We start from the raw sequence: 11,384 nt of genomic DNA on the forward strand, positions 1-11,384 counted from the left end.
AAAATAAATCCAAAGAAAGCATAAAAATTAGATAATGAATTAAGAGAAATTAATGAAATAGAAAGCAGATATAATGCAGAGAATCAACAAAGAAAAAAGTTAGTTATTTTAAAAGACTAGTAATATAGATGAACGTCTGGTAGAATTTCTCAAGCCAAAGAGATTACAAGTAAGAGTAATATTTTTTTATCAAAAATTTCACTGAAACATACATGGAATAGATAGATTTATAGAACACTATCACTTATGGAAACTAACTCAATAAGAAATAGAAATCCAGATCAGTAGCTAAAAATCTTCCCATACTGAAAATAGCAAGTCCAATTCTATCAATGAATTCCTTAAATTTTTAAGGAAAACAGGAAATTCTAAACTTATACAAATTCTTCCAGATAACAAAAAGGAAACTCTCCAAGACTTATTTTCTAATACAAGCATAATCCTTTTACTAAACGCAGATAAGGACTGTATGTGAAAGGAAAATTATAGGTCAATCTTACTTGTGAACATTAATGCCAAAATGAAAAACACAGTATTATCAAATCCAATCCAATGGTTTTTATAAAAATGATAATATATCATTATCAAATTGAACTTATCCCAGGAATATAAGGGTGTTTTAACATTATAAAATCAATTAATATGTTTCACCACATTTGCAGATTAGACAAATACCATTTGATCATCTCAGTTGAAGCAGAAAATCATTCCATATAATTGAACATCCATTCATGATTATCACCCTTTCCAACCTAGCAATATAAATATTTACAAAAACTGCATTCAAACATTCCTAATGATGAATTTTGGAAATACTCTTTTTAAAATTAGGAACTATACAAGGATTTCCATCACTACTCCTTTTTTCCCCTATCATTGCATTGGAGTTTCTGGCCAGTGAAATTTAAGAATGAGAAATAAATATAACTTTTGGAAAGAAAGAAACAAAACTGTTATCTACAAATAAATAATTGTATATAGAAGCTAAACAAAGTAGATATAGTTTATTATAATTAATAAGAAAAATTAGGAAAGTTACTAGATATGAGATCAAATAAAAAATCAATTGCTTTTCTAAATACCAGCAACAAATAGAGAAAACAACTTTAAAAAAAGAAACTATTTTCAATATAAAATATTATAAAGTACTCAGGCATAAGTGCAACAATTATATTGTTGGTGGAATTTTAGTATGGAGAAAATTATAAAACATGATTGAAAGACATGAAAAAAATAAATAAATGCAGAGATATCCTCATATCAGGGTTAGGAAGAATCAATATTGCTAAGATGTCAATTTTCTCTAAATTAAATGAGAGTTTCAGGGCAAATCCAATCAAACTCCCAAAAGGGGTTTTTGAGGAACCTGACTAGCTTATGATAATATTTGAATAGAAGATCAAGGGGTCAAGAAGAGTCAGGATACTCCCGATGAATAAGAATAAGGTTAAGAGAATTGCCCTACCAGCTACCAGATCTATTAAGCTAAGCTAATTAAAAGAGTGTGGTATTTGTGCAAGGGTAAAAATTGATCAGTGAAATAGCCAGCCTAGAAATAGATCTTATATATGGAAATAAGATACATAAGTGAGCTGGTGTCTTATAAGTGTTCAGTGATAATTATTTATCTATAGAGGGAGGAAAAAGAAGAAATTAGAATACTCTCTTGTAACATACACAAAAATTATTTCCAGATGAATTAAATATATTAAGAAAGGTAAAATTTTACAATTAAGAGAAAAAGATTTAAAAGTATATCTATGATTTCAGGGTAGGAAAGTCTTCTTAAACAAAATGTGGAAAGGATTAACCACATGTGAACAGTTTAATACATACATTTAACTATAGACACAAACTCCGTTAACTACAATCGCAAAATCCATATAGCCATGAAATACAAAAGCTTATTTATTTTTTATTTATTGTTATAGAGAGGGAGGGGGTTGGGCAAAAGCAGAGGGAGAGAGAATCTTAAGCACGGTGCGGGCCCCGACTGGGGACTCCATCTCAGGACCCTGAGATCTCAAGATCTCAACCTGCACCGAAATCAAGAGTCAGATGGTTAGTGCACTGAGCCACCTAAGCACCCATGAAAGTTTCTATTTTTTTTTTTAATTTATATTGAGAGAGAGAGAGAGTGAGAGAATGAACATGAGGGAGGGGCAGGGGGACAAGGAGAAGCAGACTCCCCGCTGAGCAGGGAGCTCCACGGAGGGCTCTGGGATCATGACCTGAGCCAAGGCGGACCGAGTTTATTTTCATATGCAACCTTCTTATTTAGTGGCAAAAATCAGAGATAAGGCTATTCATGGTGTTTCTTTATAACAGATGTGAGTATTTATTCATTTTGCCTTCCATATAGTAATGAGCTTGACTACAAATTCTCTCCAGATTCTGTTGAGAGTGTTCATAATATACAGAATATGACCTATGTGATCTTCCTGGGTAAAAAGAAAAAAAAAATTGAACCTGAAACACATCTGATTCTAAGGGTTTTCAACTAAGTGATTGTGGTCCTGAATATAAAGAATGAAAAACACATACTTCATAAGAAATTACTGTTGGGTAATGATGGGGTGGCAAGAGATGGGTTATGAAAGGACCACAGGTAATTTGAACACAATATAGGGATAGGTAATATTCAAGTAAAGGGTTTGGGGTGGGTCATGATTTAATTTGCTTCATAACTTATGTGTATATGTATATATATTATGTTATAATAAACGATACATGGTTAGAAGATGTTTTAATTCATCTCTCTTCTGTTTTCATTTTTTTTTTAAACAGATGATTTTCCCTCTCACAGAACTGATTTCATGGTTCACTAATAAGCCATAAGCTACTTTCTAAAAAGCTGAACAACCCTCACCCACGTACACTGGGAGTCCTGAATAAGGATGTCAACTGTCTTTATTCTTAAGCGCTAAACTGGTTGATGTTTAGTGGACGGATTTCATGTTCTAGAACAACTTGAACTGGACCTACTGGAAAGAAAATCTTCTTTGTTGTTCTGAAGGTTTTGATTTATCTCTCTTTTTTTTTTTTTTTCAGATGTGGACTGATTCCTCTGTAGATAACCTCACTTCTTTCCTAGCGAGGCCCTGACTATCACGCCTCCTGTGTTGTGAATTTAATGCCCTAACAGAGAACAGGCACCTCAAAGCACACTATCTTGCTAAGAGGCAAGAGAGCCCTCAGGGCAGCAAGGTGCTGGAGTTTGACAACCTCGATTTCCGCCTCAGGCAGTCTTCCTCAAGGTTTGGGCACTTAGGCTGGGAGCAGGGGGTATTTAAACAGACAACATCTGCCACCTCAGCCAGCCTTCCTGCCGCCTCTCAACGGGGAGGACATTCATCTCCCTCCCATCTCCTGTGCATTAATTTAGCAGAACAGTCTTCCTGCTGGTAAGCCAAAATAATCGGAACACACAGGAGGTAAGACTTCAAAAAGATTGTTTGGAGCCATTGGAACAACTCTATGTTTCTCTGGTTGGTTGAGACTTTGAGGAACATGCTTTGGGCATATGCACTGAACATGTGTAGACAACCCTTTGGAAGTTGGGATTTTTACCCAGATCATCAGAGATTGTATTTATCTGAGGACTCTCCAGCCTCCAGTTTGAAAAGCGGACAGGAGTTTCCATATGACGGGCGCCCTTAGGGCAGCGGAGATTCCACAAGATGGGGATATTCTCAAAGGAAAGTAGAGTAGCCCTCTTCAAGGGAAATCTACTCTGTCCTTAGCTCAAAGCAACTAGTATCTTGTTTCTCTTCTCCAAAGGAAGGACATCACAGTGGATGCTCTTGAGTTTATTTATAGGCTTACTATAGGAAATCAAGCATTACTAACAGGAAATCTAACACTTTGTCCAGTTTTCTTCTGAAAGGGTCAACATATGTTATATAATTTGCAATAATCTTCTTTGTTAAAAACATTTACAGTTAAATATTCTGTTCATTTTAAAAATTACTTTAATAAAAAAATTACTTTAATAATGTGAATGATGAAAATGAAATAGAAAGGACTATTAGCTATCATGAAAGAACAACTAAATTTTTTAACCTTCTAATCATCAACTAATAAATTCTCTAGCCTCTATGGAGCCTAATGTATTTTATTTATATTTGCATAATTTTACATTGTTACTTCATGTATCCTTCTATGGGTTCTTCTCTTTATCAAAACCATATAAGATCTTTGAATATTTTTAGGGACGTATTTTTAGACTTCAGACTCTCTAGGTTCAAATCCCAGAAGGTCTACTTACTAAACTATCAACCTTGATCAAAGTACTTAACATTTTTGAAGTTTTCTCATTTGTAAAATAGAATATCATAAAAAGCATTTGATTCCATAGCACTGTAATGGGAACTAAGTGGGCTAACCCAGAAGTGCTTAGAACTATCTGCTTGGTACATTACTAGATCCTCAGTATTTATCATTTATTATTATTACTTTCCCATAATTACAGCACTTAAAAATGCTTGATCTTATTACATGGTGCTAATGAAATATGGCTTTGTGAAAGAGCCTTGCAATAGGAATTCAGGCCTACTTCTTTAAAATCTAGTTTTAAATAACCAGCGGAATGAAGCCACTAATTAATAAAGCTATTAAAGGTTCCTTCTTGATTTATCACTTCATCTATCAGCAGTTGCCTTCAATCTTTGCCTGATATGGTTTTGAAGAACCTTGAATTTGTATTTGGGGTCATAGAATATTAACAGAAATAACTGTGAGGTGGGTGCAGTTCTGCTCCCAAACCAACCCTAACTTCAAATGGAATAGCTTTTAATAGTTGAGTTTCTGGGAAATTTTCATTTGAATGAACAGCATCTCATCAACTGAAACAATAAAAACTTTTGGAACCTGCACACTTAGTCTACTCATCTTATTTATTTATTTATTTATTTATTTATTTATGAAAGACAGAGAGAGAGAGAGAGAGAGGCAGAGGGAGAAGCTCTATGCAGGGAGACCGACGTGGGACTTGACCCCAGGACTCCAGGATTACGCCCTGGGCCGAAGGCAGGCGCTAAACCACTGAGCCACCGAGGGATCCCCTTCTCATCTCATTTATTAAAAGACAGAACTGAGATGTTGAAATGTGACATGGCTTGTTGGCTGAAGGAGATGCACCTTCCCTAGAAGGTATATAATAAAAAGGGTCTAAACATTATTTGTGGTGTTTTCTTGTTCTTTATCCTGAATACTCATGAAATCCCAAGCTATGTGCATTTTTTTCTAATGTTTCTGCAAATTGTAGAGAAGAAACATATTGATTTTTAAATGGGACTGCTCTCTATGTGATAATATTTAATACTTATCTTGTATATGTTATGTCTTTATGTGGATTATTGCATTTACTCTTTGAACAACCTTCTGTGTAGGTTTTGTTTTTTTTAAAGGTCTCATTTACAGATGAAGAATGTGAGGTCCAGGATCATCCAGTTAGAAGTAAGCTGTAATTCAAAACTAATCTGAGAGGCTGCAAAATATATGCTTTTTATCAGTTCTGTGCTAAGAGAAAGACCCTTAACACCTATGTCATTAGTAATGAAATCATACTAGAAGCTTCTGATGGTTCATTAATTATAATCCAAAATTATTAGGATTATAATGAAGACAAAAACATGCAGTGGGAAATAAGTCATTGAAAAAATATATAAAATGTACGATATAAAACATTTCACTCACAGGAATAATCAGTGATGGGAATTTTAGGTACTACATTGTCCTAGTGATAAAAGCTCTTTTGAGTGCTCTTTACATCCTATCACTGAAGCTGTTGCTACTCCACCTACTTCCTAGTGTCTGACTAGCCAAATACCACCTAAACCAGATGTTTGCAAGAAAGCCTTGGTAAAATGCTCCTTTATAGGTGTAAGGTTTCTAACACTTGCCATCCCATTAGTGATTTTTTTTTCCTTTCCCTGGAAACAAATGGAATTAACAAATGGTAATTTCATCTGTGGTTCCAGAATTAGTCACACGAAGATCATTGTGCATATTTCCCAGAAGATATATTTTACATCTTGTAATAAATGAACCATTTAATTCTTAAGATTTTCCAATGAGAAGTTTCTCTCTCAAGTTGCAGCTTAGTGTTTAATGTTATGAGAGAAAAGAAAGGCCTAACTATTGCATCTATCCCATAAAAGATAATCGAATGTTGAGGTTAACTGAGTGATTCATTTCTGACCTATAAAACTGGGGCCTGCCTTTTTGAAGTAGTCAGAAGGTATAAGCAAAATACACTGTCTGCAACCACTTGTCCCCCTACCTGCCAAAAACGGGAGTGAGGGAGTTTTGATCTATTCAAAAACTTGTCTTCTTGAGCAACTGGTAATTGTGAAAAGCCTTAACTCCTTTCCTCATCACCACTTTATGATAATCACATCCCCCCACAGCCCAGTCTCCCCAACATATAGAAAATACTACTTTCTTTTATGTGAATATTTCTTCAGTTTTTACATTACCTTAACAATGTCCCAAAGTTAGTATATTCCTATTATATTCTGGTAACCCTTTCATTTTTAAAAAAGGGAAAACATTTCTATTACACAGATGGATAATGAGTATACAGTTGGACACAGAATTAGCAGACTAAATGAGCTACTTACTGATCATCGAACATACATCCAGGGTTAGGAGGTAATCCAGCCTTGAAGCTTTGGAGCAGTCACACTGTTTTGCAGTGTACCTTCTAAGGAAGGGATGAATAACCCTATGCAGATAATGCTGGAAGTGGGATAGGGGACTATAGAATATCAAGAATTCAGAATGCCTCTTGCTGAATTATGTCTCAGAATTTTTCTCAATTCTTGAAATCTCTTTTGAGTCTCTTGTCTGTCCAAAATACTAAACCCTAAGGGCTGCACCAATTGCAAATTGCACAAATATCCTTTGATATAGCATATGAGTCTCTCTCTCTCGTTAGGACTAGGTTATAGTCATGACATGACTTTTCTCCACAGTGGAGAACATTGCTGTAGTATGTTTACTAAGCAATTGGCCTGCCTGCCAGTTATACAAGTGTTAGACTCTTTGAGAGGACATAACAGGAGATAGCCATTGATACTCACCTTTAATCTGTCATTAATACTAATTTGATGGTGTTTAGGAAATGGTTAATTTTTTTAGGAAACAAACGTGGTTCTTAACGTTAATATTCCTTATGTTTGGGAAGACAAATATAGTTTCAGTTTTCAGAGTTCAGCTAGAAATAGACTTTTCTAGGAAGTTTCAAAAGTTTTTCAAACTCAGTTTCCTCTAGGGAACAGTGCCATAACTTCATCTAGTATTTAAACAGTAGATTATTTTTTAAGAAGTGGTACATTATAAAATCTTTTTTTATTATACATGCAATTGCTGCCAGTTTTGGCCTACCTAGAGGAAAATTGCCATTCAGCAACAAAAGGAGCAGTTTATCTGGTTTACTCATTGCAGGCACTGGAATCATAACTACAGTGATGATTGAAATCAGGTGCTTGAATCCCATCTATAATAAGATCCAAGGGTTCTTCTATTATGAACTTCATCAAGATAACTAAATGAGATTGGCTGAACAATGAACTCTATACAAGTTGTACACATTTAATGTGCAACATAACAAATAATATACAGTGGAGCTCTGATAGTAACTTTCAGTCATTTCTCAATAAGAATTTATAAAATCACAGCCAGATAAGGGCAAGACACATATTGTCCTCATTTTGTCTTCTTTCCAATTTATCTACTGTTTCCCTCCTTACTCATATGCTTTAACCTCCTATATCAGGCAGTAGAATTGTACCTCTATGGATATGCACACACCTGTTTTGTTTGCTATTGTACCCACAACAAATAGCACAGTATTTGGCACTTTTTAAGTTTTCAATAGGCAAGTGTGAATGAACAAGCAGAATTTCTTCATTGACGCTAATGGGCAGGCCATACTGGCTTTCTTGTGGTATATCTCCAGTGCTATAGCCCCAGGTCCTCTCTGGTTACTTTGCATGTTTCTTAGCTGATACTGACACTTGCTGTGGTGGTGGGGAGATCTTTAAAAGTTAATTTTCCTGTTTATTTAATACTATTTGACAATAGTATTATTTTTTGAAGAATGTTTTAAAAATATGCCAAGGTATATTAAAGAAAATAAATATCCTCCATGACTTTACTGCTTACACATAAATAGTACTTTGGGGATTTTCCTTTCTGACACCTTATGTGCATATATAATAACATATCTTTTATTAAGCTAATATAATTATAACACTTGATTTTTGAATTCAGTATTATATATGTTATTTTCCTAAGTTGTTTTTGTTCAAATGAATGGTTTTCTAACAATTGGCTTTGGCATTTTATATTTATTTTATCATCTGCATTTTCATAATTATTTCATAATTATTTTAGCCACTCTCTATTTGTTCCATTTGTTTTCCTTGCTATTATAAATCATGCTTTAATGAGAATATCTGGACTTTTACCTCTGTATTCCTCCTGCAACCCTTCCTTAAGACAAATTCCAGAAATGAAAATTGACTTAAAGCCTAAGAATATTTTATTTTTTATTTTATTTTTTAAAATTTACTTATGATAGTCACACAGAGAGAGAGAGAGAGGCAGAGACACAGGCAGAGGGAGAAGCAGGCTCCATGCACCGGGAGCCCGACGTGGGATTTGATCCCGGGTCTCCAGGATCGCGCCCTGGGCCAAAGGCGGGCGCTAAACTGCTGTGCCACCCAGGGATCCCCTAAGAATATTTTAAAGTCTCTAGATGATGCTGCTACACTTCTTCCCAGAAAAACAGTCCCAATTTCCACTAGTTGGTGGCTTCTCTTTCACGTGAAGATTAGCTGGTAACTAGAGTTGGAAACGAAAAAGGATCCACCACAGTGCAAGAGTTATGAAGCCCAGCTTGCTCCCTACATCCTTCTCACGTGCTGTTTCTGTTTGCAGCAGGCTGGGGTAGTGCTAGTTCACCGTTTCGTACCCATTTCTTCTTGGGCTTTACCTTGTTTTCTTTTTCTTTTTTAAAATTTTTTCTTTATTTATTTTATTATTTTTTTGTTTTCTTTTTAAATTAAAGATCTTTCCTGTGAAATTTCTGCTAGAAATGGCCGGTTCCAAGACTGGGATGTTGCAGGGTTAGCATTTGGCCTCTTTTTGGCTGCTTGAGACTAACTGCTCTACCAAAGAGCACAAGGACTATATAATAAAATTCAGAGATAGGGTCATGGTTAAATTACCAGAGTCAACATTTGTGCCTAAAAAGCTATTGGGACTGTAATCTATTGTGTGTGCTTAGAGAAAATGCACATTTACTCTTTTGGAATGTCATCCAATATAATGTGCTAAATAGACTAAAGCAGACCATGCCCATCAATAATGAGTAAAGTAGGAGTGATGATTGGCAAAGTTTAAATTCATGCAATGTGAGTTTGCAAATATGTTAGATAAACAATCAAATCTGAGAGTCCCACACCATATCATAAGGACAAATACTGATGAGTGTTTCGAGCTTATTGTTACCTAAAATAATAGATTAAACTATGCCATGCATGGATTTTCATTCAGTTGTCCCCCAGAATGGAGTAATAATTTGTCTATAGCCCAATTGAAGCCCAAAGCCTCTAGTGTCCTCTGGCATGTACCTGAGTACAGATTGAGTAGATGACATTTAATTGGGTATATAGTAAAATTAACTTTTATATTATTAACAGAAGAGTAAAGGGGTGATCTTCTATTGATTTTTTTTTTCTTTTTTTCCTCACTTATCTTCTCTACTGATGAGTGAGTGCAGAGAGGGGAATTGCCTGCTTCTGGGAGGAGGGATTGAATCACAGGTCACAGAATTCCAGAACTGAGAGCTGAGTCTGGGAGCTCTTTGGTCCCTGAAAAGGTTCTTTGGGATAAAACAATGCTGCACCAGAGTCAGGAGAGTTTCAATTCTCTTCAGGCAATTGACTGATTCAACCAATATTTACTGACTGCTTGCTATTAAACGCTGTTCTAAGTCCAGAGGTAAAATAATGGGCATAAAACAGAACTTTACTTGCCTTTATTCACTTGCCATTTAACACGGGGAAGAAAACATTAATCACATAATTTCACAAAGTGTATAAATGCAACTGTGTAGTGGGCCAAGATAGAGAGATGATAGAGGGAATTAACCCTGCTGAGAAGGTCAGGGAAGGCTTCCTTGAGAAAGTGACATTTGAGTTGAGAAGTAAGAGATACATAAGCCTTAACTATGTAAGGAGAGGGCACGTGAGGATTATAGAAGAAGAAACTGTGTTCAAAGGCTCTCCTCAGCCTGACGGGCTGCAAAGATCAGTGTAACTGAAGGAGAGAGAGAAAGGGGTGTATAGTATGAAATACAACTAGAGAGGTAAGAGGAGCCAGGCCACACATGGCCTCCGAGGTCATATTACATATTTTTATCTTGATTTTAAGAGTAACTGAGAGAGGGCATTTGGGTGGCTCAGTCATTTAAGTATCGGCCTTGGGCTTAGGTCATAATCCCAGGGTCCTGTCATCAAGCCCCATGTCAGGCTCCCTGCTCAGTGAGGAGTCTGCTTCTCCCTCTCCCTCTGCTCCTCCCCCCATTCATGCTCTCTCTTTCTCTAATAAATAAATAAAATCTTTTTTTTTAAAGGAAAAGTTCATCAAGAGGTGAAATGTTGAATATACAGGAGAGAGGAAAGACAGTTAGTAACAAAACCCTAATCCTTCAAGAAAACAATGAATCCAAAACAGAGGTGGTAGAGAATTTGGATTTAGCCAGGGGAAAAAAAGCCAGCTTTTAAATTTTTTCGGAAAAAAAATGAAAGCTTAGAGGATTGAAAATGTATGTGGATGTTTGTCTGATGCCAAGGAAATGAGGTAAATCCCCATGTTCTTGTAAAGTTCCTACATATTTATGAAAAGGTGATTTTGCTGAGCTGGGGAGATGAAGAGGAGTGGTTTCAGTAGAATGGAAAACTTCGGACATAATCATTGAGGTGAGCATAAGAGTGAAGGAGCCAAGCTGAAGAGAGGTGATAAGATGAGGTGGTGCTGAAGACTGGTGACTATGGGTTTATGATACAGACAATGTGGTCTATTGTATGATTTTCTCTAATTACATGCACCTGCTGAGAGGTGGCATCAAGAAAGCAGATAGTCACACACCTTCAGTTTTGGAGTTTCCTTAGAGGGAGGTAATGAATAAAGCAGAAAGGCAAGTTTCTAGCACTGTCAAAAATATTATTGAAACAATGGAGCATGTATTCTAAACAGTCTCAGAAGGGAAATAAGGAAGGAAGAGGGACATAAAATGGAACGAAATAGACAGAGTATTAGATTGGAGATCATGACGAAGTCAAAGAATCATTGTAACAGAAGTAATTAAGGAA

The 11,384-nt window shown here is 35.7% G+C and overlaps 1 long non-coding RNA gene across 1 annotated transcript in view; it reads left to right on the plus strand.

Annotated features, from left to right (window-relative positions):
- LOC144288903 (uncharacterized) overlaps window positions 1-5,125 on the plus strand; it is a 69,529-nt gene extending 64,404 nt beyond the window's left edge. The window contains exon 3 of the long non-coding RNA XR_013356965.1: window positions 3,052-5,125. This is a non-coding gene — a long non-coding RNA (uncharacterized LOC144288903). The remainder of the gene's footprint in view (window positions 1-3,051) is intronic.
- Window positions 5,126-11,384: the final 6,259 nt, after the last annotated feature.

The sequence above is a fragment of the Canis aureus genome, chromosome 18 (genome assembly GCF_053574225.1).
Source record: "Canis aureus isolate CA01 chromosome 18, VMU_Caureus_v.1.0, whole genome shotgun sequence".
NCBI classification, from domain to species: Eukaryota; Metazoa; Chordata; class Mammalia; order Carnivora; family Canidae; genus Canis; species Canis aureus.